This window comes from Humulus lupulus, chromosome X (genome assembly GCF_963169125.1).
Source record: "Humulus lupulus chromosome X, drHumLupu1.1, whole genome shotgun sequence".
Taxonomy (NCBI): domain Eukaryota; kingdom Viridiplantae; phylum Streptophyta; class Magnoliopsida; order Rosales; family Cannabaceae; genus Humulus; species Humulus lupulus.
In genome coordinates this window covers 132,023,002-132,035,790 of record NC_084802.1, presented here as the reverse complement: position 1 = coordinate 132,035,790, position 12,789 = coordinate 132,023,002, and the positions used below count along the sequence as shown (strand labels likewise).

Here is a 12,789-nt window from a genome sequence, read left to right as displayed (position 1 = left end):
TCGATAGGGATTATGTCTAACCCCTGGGCAACCATATGGACGTTGAGGAGACCGTGGTGTCTGAGAACTACTCCTGCTTGTACTCTGTTGTTGGCAAGGCTAAGGGTGTAGCCGATGACGGTCATAATGGCGGTGCTACCTCTCGGATGTCGCCGTCAACGCCTGGCGGTGAGTTTGCCTTCGATACCCCTGTCCCTTGCCCCTTCGTGCCTAGAAGGAATTTTGTCATTCCTTCTTTTGATGGGGCTCCTTCATCCCCGAGGAGGCATCCCAAGTGGGCATCCACAGGCGTCTCTTTACCCCAGGAAATGACTCCGCACTCTTCTGCTCCCCGCACCACTGCAGATGGGTCAGGGCCTTCTCGGTCCCCATCCTTGCCAAAGCGGGCCTCGGCAGGCACCCACACCTCCCCCGGCCCAGCTCATGTTTCTATTCCTGAAGATCATCCTCTGGCGAGCCAATATGGGGAAGCCATGAGCCATCACTTGGGAAACTTTCCCAAAGGTGAATGGGGGACGCTACACGATGTCCCCGAGGCTGAGCTAGAGAATGCCTATATGCGAGCCTCCCTGCAGGTAACTGTCGCGATACTTGGTTTATTCATTTATGATGGCCATATATATGCTTTTTATATTATTTCTGGTATATCGTCTGACCCTTGATGCTTTGCTTCATATCCTCGCCCTCACTCAGGCTTCCATCTTGAACCATCGGCTGCTCGCCTCCCACTCTTCATCGGCCCAACGGTTGCAACACAAGCTTGAGGAGGCACTGGGGAACCTATCGGTGGCCCAGACTGCAAAGGATGCCTTGTCGAGTCAACTGGCCGAGGCGGTATGCCAGAGGGATACCGCCTTGGCCCGGGCTGCATCAACCTCGCAGACCAACATTCAGCTGGAGGCTACCATCCAAACTATAAACGGGAAGATCACTGTGCTTGAGGCTGAACTTGTGAACGTGGAGGATCGCATAATCGGGAAAACGCTGCATGCTGTCTGGAGGACTAACCCCACCGTTGACCTATCTCCTTTTGGGGACTATGCCGTTGAGAAGATTTCTGAGTGGAAAGGTCGAGGTGGAGATTTGTAGGTCCCTTTGTACTCAGACTATGTATGCTTTTTCTATGTAATCCCTCGCACCACTTCTTCTCTTTTTTTTTCTTTTTTTATCAGACTTAAGGGGCTCTGGTAAGTCCCTCTTATTATTGCTGTTCGTGGATTACATATTTTTCTTTGATCTGATGGCGATAATCTTTCTGGTGCACCTTGATTATACTTGTAAGGACACATTAACCCGTTGGGCTGTTGGGGTCCTTTTATATTCTTTGCGCGCGCTTATTACTTTTTGCGAGAAGCATCCTTCTCGTCCTTATACATAGTACTATTTTTTCCAAGGGTCCCTTGTAAGACCCTTTTTGGCTAGCCGGCTTAATGGTCGATCTAGACTTATCGGGTGATTCCCTCCTTACAGCCTCACCTCTTGGGGTGTCGACCTTTCGTTAGAGGTCATCCTTTTAAACTGTTCCCTTGATATTCATAAGGGTAGCTAATCCTTTTGAATATAAGAGATTTTTTTTTTTTTTTACTCTTGTCGTCCTACCCCCCAAGTACCTGGTGAGATTTATCTTGGCGGGGACTTTGGTTGATACTCGCATAAAGAAGTAAGTAACATACGAAGTGGAAAACAGTTTCATTCATAGTAGTCAGATTACAACGATATATAAATAGATAAAAGGCTTACATCTACTTGGGAGGTTATCTAGGTAACCTCTTTGATTCTCGTCTACTAAAATAGCATAACCTGCAACAAACTAAACACAGCTACTACTTGTATCAGGTGTGGGAGTCTTACTGCTAGTCTTACCCTGTTGGGCCCTCCACGATTCTGGGGTCTAGTTCCTGTGGGTCTGTGCCCCCATGCACCACCATCGCCATTGGTTCTCGCAGTTTTGCAGACGTGTGAAGGGAGGTGTTATAACACTCCCTCGCCTCTCTTTGTTCTCCCTTCATACCTGCTACCCCACCAGGAGTTGGGAACTTGACGGTGAGGTGATATATTGAAGTGATTGCTTTCAATTCTCTTAGGGATGGCCTCCCCAATACCACATTGAAAGCTGAAGCACAATCTACTACGACGAAGTTTGCCATGATCGTGGTCTGTCGGGGTTGTTCTCCCATGGTGAGTGCTAATTCGATCACCCCTAAAGGTTGTATCGAGTCCCCCGCGAACCCGTATAAGGAGGATTGACAAGGCTTCAAGTGCCTGATGCCCAAACCCATCTTCTCCAAGGCGGGGCGATATAAGATATCTACGGAACTTCCATTGTCTACGAGGACCCGATGCACCCGCCGGTTGGCCAACTGAATTGTCAACACCAAAGGATCATTATGGGGAAAGTGCACCCCTCGTGCATCCTCCTCTATAAAAGTGATTGATTCATTTTCTCCCTTAAAGCTTTTCGGGGGGCGCTGTTCCAAACTCATGACATAGGGTGGTGGACTTTGCCTAGCTTCTCTAGCGTACCTATCTCGTCCTTTCCGGGAGTCTCCCCCAAACCCCGGACCTCCGAAAATAGTTCTCACCTCTCCCTGGATCTCTGGAGCTTCTCTTTGCGTCTTAGATATCACTGGTTCATCCTCTGACTTCGGCCTTTCTCTCCTGACATATCAGCCTAGGTGCCCCCTGCGGATGAGCTCCTCAATTTCTTCTTTCAAATGAATACACTCTGCTGTGGTGTGACCAATATCCTTGTGGTATTGACAATATCTATTGGGATCCCTCTGGGACCGATCCTTCCTCATTGGTGGGGGCTTCTTGAAGGGAACCCGCTTCTCGTTGGTGAGGTAGATATGCTCCCTTGTATCCGTCAGGCCTGTATAGAAAGTATAAGCCGTTTGCCTATGGTCGCTTCCCCACTTGGGCTTTCTATGTTGATCATCCCTCGACCCTTCGTATGCCCTCTTCTTCTTTGCACCATTCGACTCTTCATTAGTTGGGGGCTTTGCAGGGGACTCACACTTTCCCGCCTTTAAGTTCACGTGGCCATCCTCTACACGAATATACTTCTGCGCTCTCTCGCAGAAGTCATCTAGGTCTGTGACTTCCCTTTTGAGCATATTATCCCACAATTTGCTTCCCGGAAGCACCTCGGCGGTGATGGCCATTTTTAACTCTCTGCGGGTCAAGCTCCCTACTTTGGCTGCTTCCATGTTAAACCTGTGGATGTAGATTTTTAGACTCTCATTTTCGCCCTGTTTTACATTGGTGAGGCTGGTGCCCGGCATTGTATAATCACGCACGGCATGATGTTGTTGGAGAAATTCATCTGAAAACTGTTGCCAAGACCTGACGGATCCCGGTCGAAGTCTCTTAAACCATTTGTATGCGGGTCCTTTCAACGTGACTGCAAAACAATGGCATCTAGCCCCGCTACTTATCCCCCTCAACTTCATCAAGTCATTGAATGCGTCTAGGTGGTATTTGGGGTCGGTGCTTCCTTCATACGGGGTCATATGAGGCTCCTTGAAGTTGGCTGGGAGTCGGATGGCTTGGATCTCTTTGGTGAAGGGTGATTCATGGTCGAACTCCTCCTCAAGGCTTTGCCCTCCAGACGCAGTGACAATCTTACTCCGCAGGCTCTTCATCTCTGTATCGAGGTCTTGCCTCCTCTTCTTCAGGGAGTCTCTCAGCATGGACAGGTTGACATCTTCCTTTCCTTTGCCGTCCCGGGGGACAGTAGGAGGGGTAGTCCTCTTATCTGCCCTCTTCTTGTTGAGCTCTTCTCGTAGATTCGAGGGTGTCTTCTTTGAGGTGACCTCGATGTCGTTGCGAGAACCAACATTGTTCCCTTGCCTTGGCCCCTGGGGTGGCCTCGATGGTCTGGGACGCTCATGCGGCTTCTCCCTGGGGGTGTTACTGGTGGAGTGTCTGGTCCTCCCGTCGTCTACCGGGACAGTGGTTTCTTGACCATTCTCTTTCCTCTTGGGCAAGGTCACGTTCGACTTACCTTGCAACAGGCCATTCAGCACCTCCTGCATGTTCTCTAGGGTGGTCTCCAGCCTTTGGTTCTTACGGTGCAGCTCACGAATCACCTCTTCATAGAAACGAGATATAGAACTCGAGCTCACGGAATGGACCTGGGGTTTTTTATCACGTCTATGCGTCGAGGGGCCCGGATCCTGCTGGCCGGAGTTCGGTACCTGCGGTGGTTTGGGAGGCGGGAACTCGTTGGCATTCCCGAGTGGTGCGGTAGTTGTCCTTGGAGGATTCTCACCAGGCGGGATGGCCGGTGATGAGACCTCCCTGCCATTCTCGCGAACCTCAGGGTCCCTTGGGGGCTCCACGTCCCAGGGTGGAGGTGGATCCTTCATGGAGGCCTTCAGCTGGACTCCGTTAAGGTTGACCTCCACCTCTCGTGGCTCCCTGAGTCGTTTCGAATGTCTCGGCATTTCCTCTTGCCGGAAGTAATGGTGGAACAGTAGCTTGGTGCTTACGTTCCCACAGACGGCACCAAACTGTTGACGGTAAGAACTCGTCAACGATTAATGGTTAGAAAACTTCAATCTCTATACTAAAGAAAGCTTTGAATCAGATAGAAAGAACTCTAATCAACAGAAGAAAACTCAGGCAACCATGAAAACCAGGATCATATATTTCTTAAGTCTTTTTCATACACTCAGTTTTCCAACACCTTAACCTGAGGGGTTGGGGCCTATTTATAGGGGGGCTCTATTGGCCCTGGATACAAACAAGTCCCAGACGACAGGGACATACACAGGTACTCTGATAGTGTAGTGGCTTAGGGCGTAGTGGTGTTTTCTCTGGTAATGTCAGAGTCGTGGCCTAGGACATAGTACTGTCGGCTCTGACGTATGGGCGGGGGTGTTCAAGTGGTACCACTACTCTTCATACAGGTCCGTACTGCCACTACCCCCAGATGCAGATGACAGGGTCGTGCTTCTGTACTCTCCACACACGTACGTCTCGTGTCAGCGCACGTGTTCTGTACCCGGTCGTCCTCATCAATCCCCGTTTGATGCCCAATGTTCGTTTGGCATACCAATAAGGTACCTCCAAGTGGTCCTCGTGCCTATGTCAAGGAGGCTTCAACCTATGCGTATCCTGAGAAGCCAAGGCGCCAAGGGTTGAGGCTGGCCTATGCAGGTCACATGGAGACGAGGCTCGCGATATGGGCGTCGCAACAGGGCCACACCCTCGCATAGTGAGGGTGCCTCGCGTAGCGAGGCTGGCCCTCTTCCCCGGGCGTAGGCACGGCTCGGGATACGGGCGCCGCAACAAGGCCATACCCTTGCATAGCAAGGGTGCCTCGCGTAGCGAGGCTGGCCCTCTTCCCTCGGGTGTAGGGCTGGCTCGGGATAAGGGCGTCACAACAAGGCCACACCCTCGCATAGCGAGGGTGTCTCGCGTAGCGAGGCTGGTCTTCTTCTCCCGCGTGCAGGCAAGGCGAGACTCGATGCCTGAGGGGACAAGGCATACGTAGATGGCCATCCGAGGACCCTCGCATAGCGAGGGTGGCTCTCTTAGCCCAATTCCTTCAACGCCGTGTGATATCTTTGTCCCCTTGTGCGTGCAACAAGTAGCGTGTAGGATGCCTCGTAGCATAGAGCTTCACTTGTAAATAAAATTCACAAGGGAAAAATTTCCACATTTACAATATATATCCTACACTTAAGATCAGATGAACTTGAGCCAACTGAGTTTCTTAAGTGTAAGTAGAAAAATACATAGTTTCTCTCTCTAAACTCTCTTAGAAAATGCCCCAAGAATACCCCAAGTAACAGTCTCAAAGTCTCCAAAATAGAGAGTTTTTTTCAGTCTAAAAGATCAGATCCCTAAAATGATGCCATGAACCATTTATTTATAGGCTCATGGATCATACATCAGATATTCCTTTTGACCGGGTCCTTTCTATTACTCTCACAATATTTTGTTAATAATAATATTTAAAATACAACAATACACTACTTCTTTGGGATAATCTGAGAGATTCCCGCATAGGCATGACTGATTCTAGTCTAAGTCGTTGCTGGAACTTCGCTTTCATAACAATAATCTGTTCAGTAAGTCGACGTCACTCCTTGGAAAAAAACTAGTCGGCCAAAACATTTGACCGGTCGGCCATGCACTCCACCGGTCGGCCAAACACCTCACTGGTCGGTCAAGCACCTCACCAGTCGGCCAAACACCTATTTGGTCAGCCAAGCACTCCTCCGGTCGGGAAAGCACTCCTCCGGTAGGTCAAGCACCTCACCGATCGGCCAAATACTTCACTGGTCGGCCAAATACTTCACTGGTCGGCCAAATACTTCACCGGTCGGCCATGCACTCCACCGGTCGGCCAAACACCTCACCGGTCGGCCATGCACTCCATCGGTCTAACATGACACATCTCTGGTCTAACATGGCACATCTCTGGTCTAACATGTCACTTCTCTAGTCTAGCATGACACATCTCATGCATTGCCACTTGTCACTTCTGATTGCCACGTCATCAAACTGAAATTATGGGGATAACAGGTTCAAATCATGGCTAAAGGCAAAATGGGTTTCTTCAGCGGAAGCACAAGGGTTCAACAGAGTAGTGAATTTGGGTTTTTTTTTTATGCCTACCCCAGTTCAGATATTCAAGTCCTCTCAGTTGTAGCTCTCTCATAAAGCTGAAAAATAATCCTTGAATAACTAGTTTCTTTTTTCTAGAAATTCATTGAAGACGATCTTTTCTCTCCACTCCAATCTATGAGAACATGTCTGATAATATCTATAAAGAATTATGAACAAAAATCTGAAGTGGATATCAAATGGGGATGGACCCAGGGAGCTTACTCCTTTCATCACCATAGCACAGATCGGCTCAGCTCATGATGATTATTGTGTGCTTAATATTCTTCTATGCCAATTTGGGATTTTGTTCTATGTCTGCCTCAGTTCAGATATAATAACAAAACATATATTTGGTTTTTAGGAATTCAAAAAGTTAATATTTCAGTAAGATACTAAATATAGCTTTTTCTCTTTATATTCCGAATATGATTTTTTTTTTTATTAAAATACAATTAAAAATATATATATAAATTTTGAATAATATAAAAATGTTTTGAAAAAACTCAAAAAGTTATTGTTGCTTTTTTTAAAATTATTTTCATATAATATTAATAACTTTGAAATTTATTTATTATTTTAATAAATATATTTTTCTCATTTTGAATTTTGAATATAAATACACAAATGGGTGATTGAATATTTGAAATTTAAATGCTAATCATAGCCAAATTTTGTAATTAGTAATCTTATTAAATAAAAAATGTAACTTTTAATCTTCCAATGAATTTTATTATGAGACAAATAAAAATGTCATATATTGTGTATTAAAGTTTATTAGATGATAATAAATACATATTGGGAATTCAAACTTTATCTTTACAATAAGAAACTACATTTTGTTTTTTTATTTTTAATTATATTCCAAATAGAACATTTTTTTATAAATAAAAATAAAAAAATATTTATAAATTTTGAATATGATAAAGTATTTTTTATAGGAGTTTGTTTTTTTATTATTTTCATATATTGGATATTGGCTTTTATGAAATGTCAATGGAAAACATATAATTTTTTTTAGTTAAATTAAATTCTAAAGCTGACTTTCATAATATAATTATTGTGCTTTTTTAAATAATAAGTACACTCGAAACCTAATGTAAGTGGACATTCTACAAGAAAATGAGTCATTTACTTACTCATATATGTGTAACCAAAACATACTCATGTATAAGTAAATAATTTTACTTACATATAAATTAAGTGTCAAGATGTGTAAATAATATTGTGTAGGTAAAAATATCACCTACACATAATCATATGAGTAAGTAAAAATAAACATTGGACCCACTTTGATGATTAGATTGATATCATATCATATGATTGTACAAATGATGTGGCAGCCAAATGTCACTGATGTGGCATCTATGTGTCACTTATATGGTAATGTCGTGGCAGCCAAATGTCACTGATGTGGCATCTACATGTGACCTATATGGCAATGACATGGCATCAACATGTCACCTATATGACAATGATGTGGCACATATGTGGCATCAAATATGGTGTTGACATGGCAAATAAATGTGTAGGTAAATGATTTTTGGTATTTGGTATTTGAATTTTTATTTTTATTTTTTATAATTTTGATTATAAATTGCATAAAGAAGAACTAATTAAATAAAAATATATATATTTACTATGACAAAATGTTCCAATTCAATTGTCATATACAATAAAATACTATGCTATTCAAATAGACTTAAAAAAAAGTCCTGCTCCTGTATACCTTTGGTTTGTATATGCGATCCTTCAATACTCCAACTGTTCATTCATTTTAAAATTTTAAAAATTATCAGTACATAAATTAAAAACAAATAACTAAACAAAAACTTGCTGCATAGAAGTGCTCAATTCAAATCCAACCCTACACTCTCAATATCTGTTACTATTTTATTTTTATGACTAATTACATGTGAAATCGATCCCCAAATCTTATGATACTTTCTAGACACAACCACCAATATAATTTAAAATAAGTACGGGCACAATAAAAAGCATAATCACCAAAAAAAAAACAGAGGTAAGTATGAGGATATATTGAAACAGATCCAATCACCAACATAGAAGTCATGTTATTTAAATTAATAAACAAGGAAAATTAACATGGACAATTGAAGCCCTGGTCCATAGTTTTGAAAGAAAGAAAGAAAAAAAGCACACAAACATAATGGTCATCATTTTTGCAATAAGAAAAGTATACTTTATCAATATTAAACCTAAGAGAGCCATTTGAAGAAATCTCAAAATTGAGGTTGCATATTTTTCTTTTCGTTTTAACTATATAAGCTCACCCTTTTTCTACTAGTTACATAAATATTCATTTAATAAAAAAGAGATGAGAAAGAGCCAGGAAAATCGATTCCTTTTCGAATTATTATAATGTTGGTTATAGAGCCATAGTCAATAAAATTCTATAAATTAAAAAAGTACTATACACATACAAGGAGGTAATTAATATAAATGGTACCTTTTCAAATGAAATGATGAGAAAAACATTCAGAGAGATGGTTGAAAGTGTCCTTACTATGGGGCCTTTAGCTAAGATATGTTGTCAAGAGTTTCTGGGCCTAAAAAGAAACCATCATACATGACAGCATACAAACATGTTAGGCATGCTATAGACCTTGACATTTTATGCATATAATACAAATTGTCTTATCTTCGAATGAAAATCTTAATAACATAATGAGAATAATATAAAAAGATATAGGGTGTTGGGAGGAGTTTCCTTGAGATATATTAGAACTAGAATTTAAAACAAATAGAGTGATAAAGCTTGGACTGTATTTAAATCTGTCAACACTTTTGAGCCTTGATGACATAGAACGACACCTTCTAAGAGTTGGGGTACTAGAATTCTAAATATCGGATACTTGCTTCCGAGACTTGGAAAACAAGCCTCTGGGACTTAAAGAACTACTCTCAGCCATGTAACTGGCTTGACTTGATGATGGATTCTCATAGTAAGTTTCTTCTTGATTTAATGATTGAGAAAACTCTTTATTATTTGAGTTTGCACTGCCAGAGGATTTGAAAAAGAACAGCTCCTTCATATGTGAATCTTAAGCTGAAATTGCTAATAGCAGGTCATGAAAGTCTATCAATTTTAGTTCTAATCTCTACTTTTCATATATAACCCTATAAATAAGGGGAAGAAATTAGGGAAAAAAAGGACGAGGAGTACACACATTATCATCATTGGAAATGGTGGCTGGCATATGGAAATTAAATTGTAAATGAGTGTTATCATTACTATATCAGTTTAGTAGCAAAAACCTCATATAAAGCTCAATGTGGACAGACAATTCTACATATAGTTAAATTTTAAATTACAAATATAGAATGAAAAGATAAATTAGATTTAATCACAGTTAAGAGCACTCCTATTAAGTGCTCTACTCCATCCTTTAAAATACCTCATCAAAACACACATTTTTCTATTTTACCTCTAAATTTTAGATTATACCATACATCAGTTTCTCTATATATTTCTCTACATCATTTAAATATTATATTTTTAAACATATTTTATTACTTAAAGTAAAATAAAACAATTGAAAAATAAAAAAGAAATAATAAATATATACTAAATGGAGAGAGAAAACTTATAAAGAAAAATAATAATATTAAAATATTATGTAAATATTATGTAAATGTAGAGATGGATTAATTAGAGTTTGTGTATTGCTATTATAAATATATGTATAAAGGAGTTGATGGAAAATGGTTTTATGAGTTTTAGCTAAATATTATAAAGAAAGTGTATTATAAAATATATCACAAAAACATACATTTTTATAATTTACCTCAAAACTTTTACATTATACCATACATCTGCTTATTTACATTATTTATATATTATATTTTTTAAAATATTTTATTCATTTTAAAAAATAAAATAATTAAATATAATAGTATCACACTCATATATATATATATATAAAAGTTTATAAAAAAATAATATAATATTTATAGCTTGATGAATAGTATTTCACTCCATACAAAGAAATACTGTTCATTTGGATAAAAAAATATAACTTTAGATCATCCCATGAAAGGCTAGTTAATTATTTTTTCTCTATATTATAAAGAATAACATATTTTAACTCGTGCAATGTAAGTGCTCAAAGGAGCAGTGCAAATAATTATTTCAGACCATCACATGTATATACAAGTAATTTGATCATAGCAGATGATAAAGCTAGAGAATAATATTCCAAAGTCGAATTTCCCAAGAATCTAAACAATCGTAATAAAAGATTAAAGACTTATACAAATTTCACCAAAAACCTAAACATCAGGAGTAAAAGAATAAAATAAATCATTAAAATAATTTAAAACCAAAGTGAAATGACAATAAAGATTGAAAATGAGAGATAAATTTTACCTTAAAGATCTTGAACGAAGGTCGAAAAAAGCCCCATCTAACTAGGAGAGAAAGAAAGAAAGAGAGAGAGAGAGAGATCGCAACAAAACCTTAGAACATGATTGAAGAGATTATCGCCAGAAATCACATAAAGAATGGACGATGAAGACGAAGGAAAGAAAGACGATGAGAGATGGGCTTCAAAGGAAGAAGAGAAACAGTGCGGCAAGGGTTTTCAGGTGATGACTCTAAACTACGTATATATAATCTTAACCCAAACGACATAGTTTTAAAAGATGGCTTTGAATAATCTTTGCCAAAACGATGCTGTTTTGGTAAATGATTTAATATAAACAATATAATAATTTCTTTCAATAAAATTTATAACATATATATACTAAATAAAAATTTAATTAAATAAAATAATTATTGATGAATTAAAAAAAAAGTGACAACGTGTTCATAATAAGTTAAAAAAATAAATTTTTTTTCCTAAAATCTTGATATTCATATTGTTGCTAAATAAGATGACAATAGAAATGATATTTCCCATTTTTTAAATAAAATTTTCTCCTAAAAAATTAAAGTATTTTTTCAACTTATTATTAACTTGTTTTATTTTTTTTATCTTGTCTTCATAATTTTTTAAAAAATAATGAATAATTTTTTAAAATTTTTATTTAAATACTAAAAGTCAACTTTCACTACCTTTAATTGTGCAATAGGATATCTTGATCACCGAGACTAAGATTGCACCATTGATCTAGTATTTAGAAGCTGCAAAATTAGTTGTGAAGTCGCACAATTTGACCACTAAAAGTCAACTTTCTGACACTTTAGTGGTGCTGTAAGCAATCTAGATCGCCAAGACTTAGATAACAATGTTGATCTAGTGTTTAAAGACACCAAAATTAGTTATAAAGCAAGAAAATACGACATTAGCGTTCAATTGGAGTTCAAAACTCCCTAATCGCACACAATGACTACCAAAACTCAAGTTTCACTAACTTTAGTTGTGTACTTAGGGATTTTGAACACCAAGACCAAGATCGCATTAATGATCTAGCATTTAGAGATTCCAAAATTAGATGTGAAGCAGCACAATACGACATTAGTGCAGGATTGGAGGGCCAAAGTCTCTAATCGCACCATTTGACCACTAAAAGTCAACTTTTGCACTCTTAAGTAGTGTGGTAAGAGATCTCGATCTCCAAGACCAAGAACGCACCATTGATCTAGTAATTAGAGGCTTAGAAATCTATTTTGCAACAGGAAAATATGACATCAATATTCGATTGCAGATTGAAACTCCCTAATAACATTGTTTGAATACTAAAAGTCAACTTTCACTAACTTTAGTTGTGCAGTAAGGGATCTTGATCCCCAAGACTAAGATCACACCATTGATCTAGATTTTAGAAGCTGCAAAACTAGTTGTGAAGCCGCATACCACTAATAGCTCGATCGAGCTCTTGTCAACCACACCATCATTTGTACTACTACTCTTAGAGTTCACTTAAATATTTGAAATAGATATAATAGTGAATTTTGTAAGGGTTAAAATATAAAAATTTGGATTAGAAATTAAAATGTCACAAATAATATGGTATTTAAAAAATTTCAAACGGTTGACGTCGTTTTTCGTCAACTTAATTATGAAAAGCACTAAACAAGAATGTAGAAGTGTTATCCTAAAAAATTGACATGTCTGACGTTGCACACTTGACAAATGAATAATAGTCCTTACTCGGTACGCTTGCTAGGATAGCAGTTGTTTGGGCCAAAAATGAGCCTTGGTAAAA

The 12,789-nt window shown here is 39.1% G+C and overlaps 1 long non-coding RNA gene across 1 annotated transcript; it reads right to left on the bottom strand.

Moving 5' to 3' along the window:
- Window positions 1-8,231: 8,231 nt before the first annotated feature.
- LOC133804877 (uncharacterized) lies at window positions 8,232-11,226 on the bottom strand. The gene is made up of 3 exons (XR_009878681.1): window positions 11,009-11,226; window positions 9,089-9,188; window positions 8,232-8,382 (listed from the first exon to the last, which is right to left on the bottom strand). It is a non-coding gene; the product is annotated as an uncharacterized LOC133804877 (long non-coding RNA).
- Window positions 11,227-12,789: the final 1,563 nt, after the last annotated feature.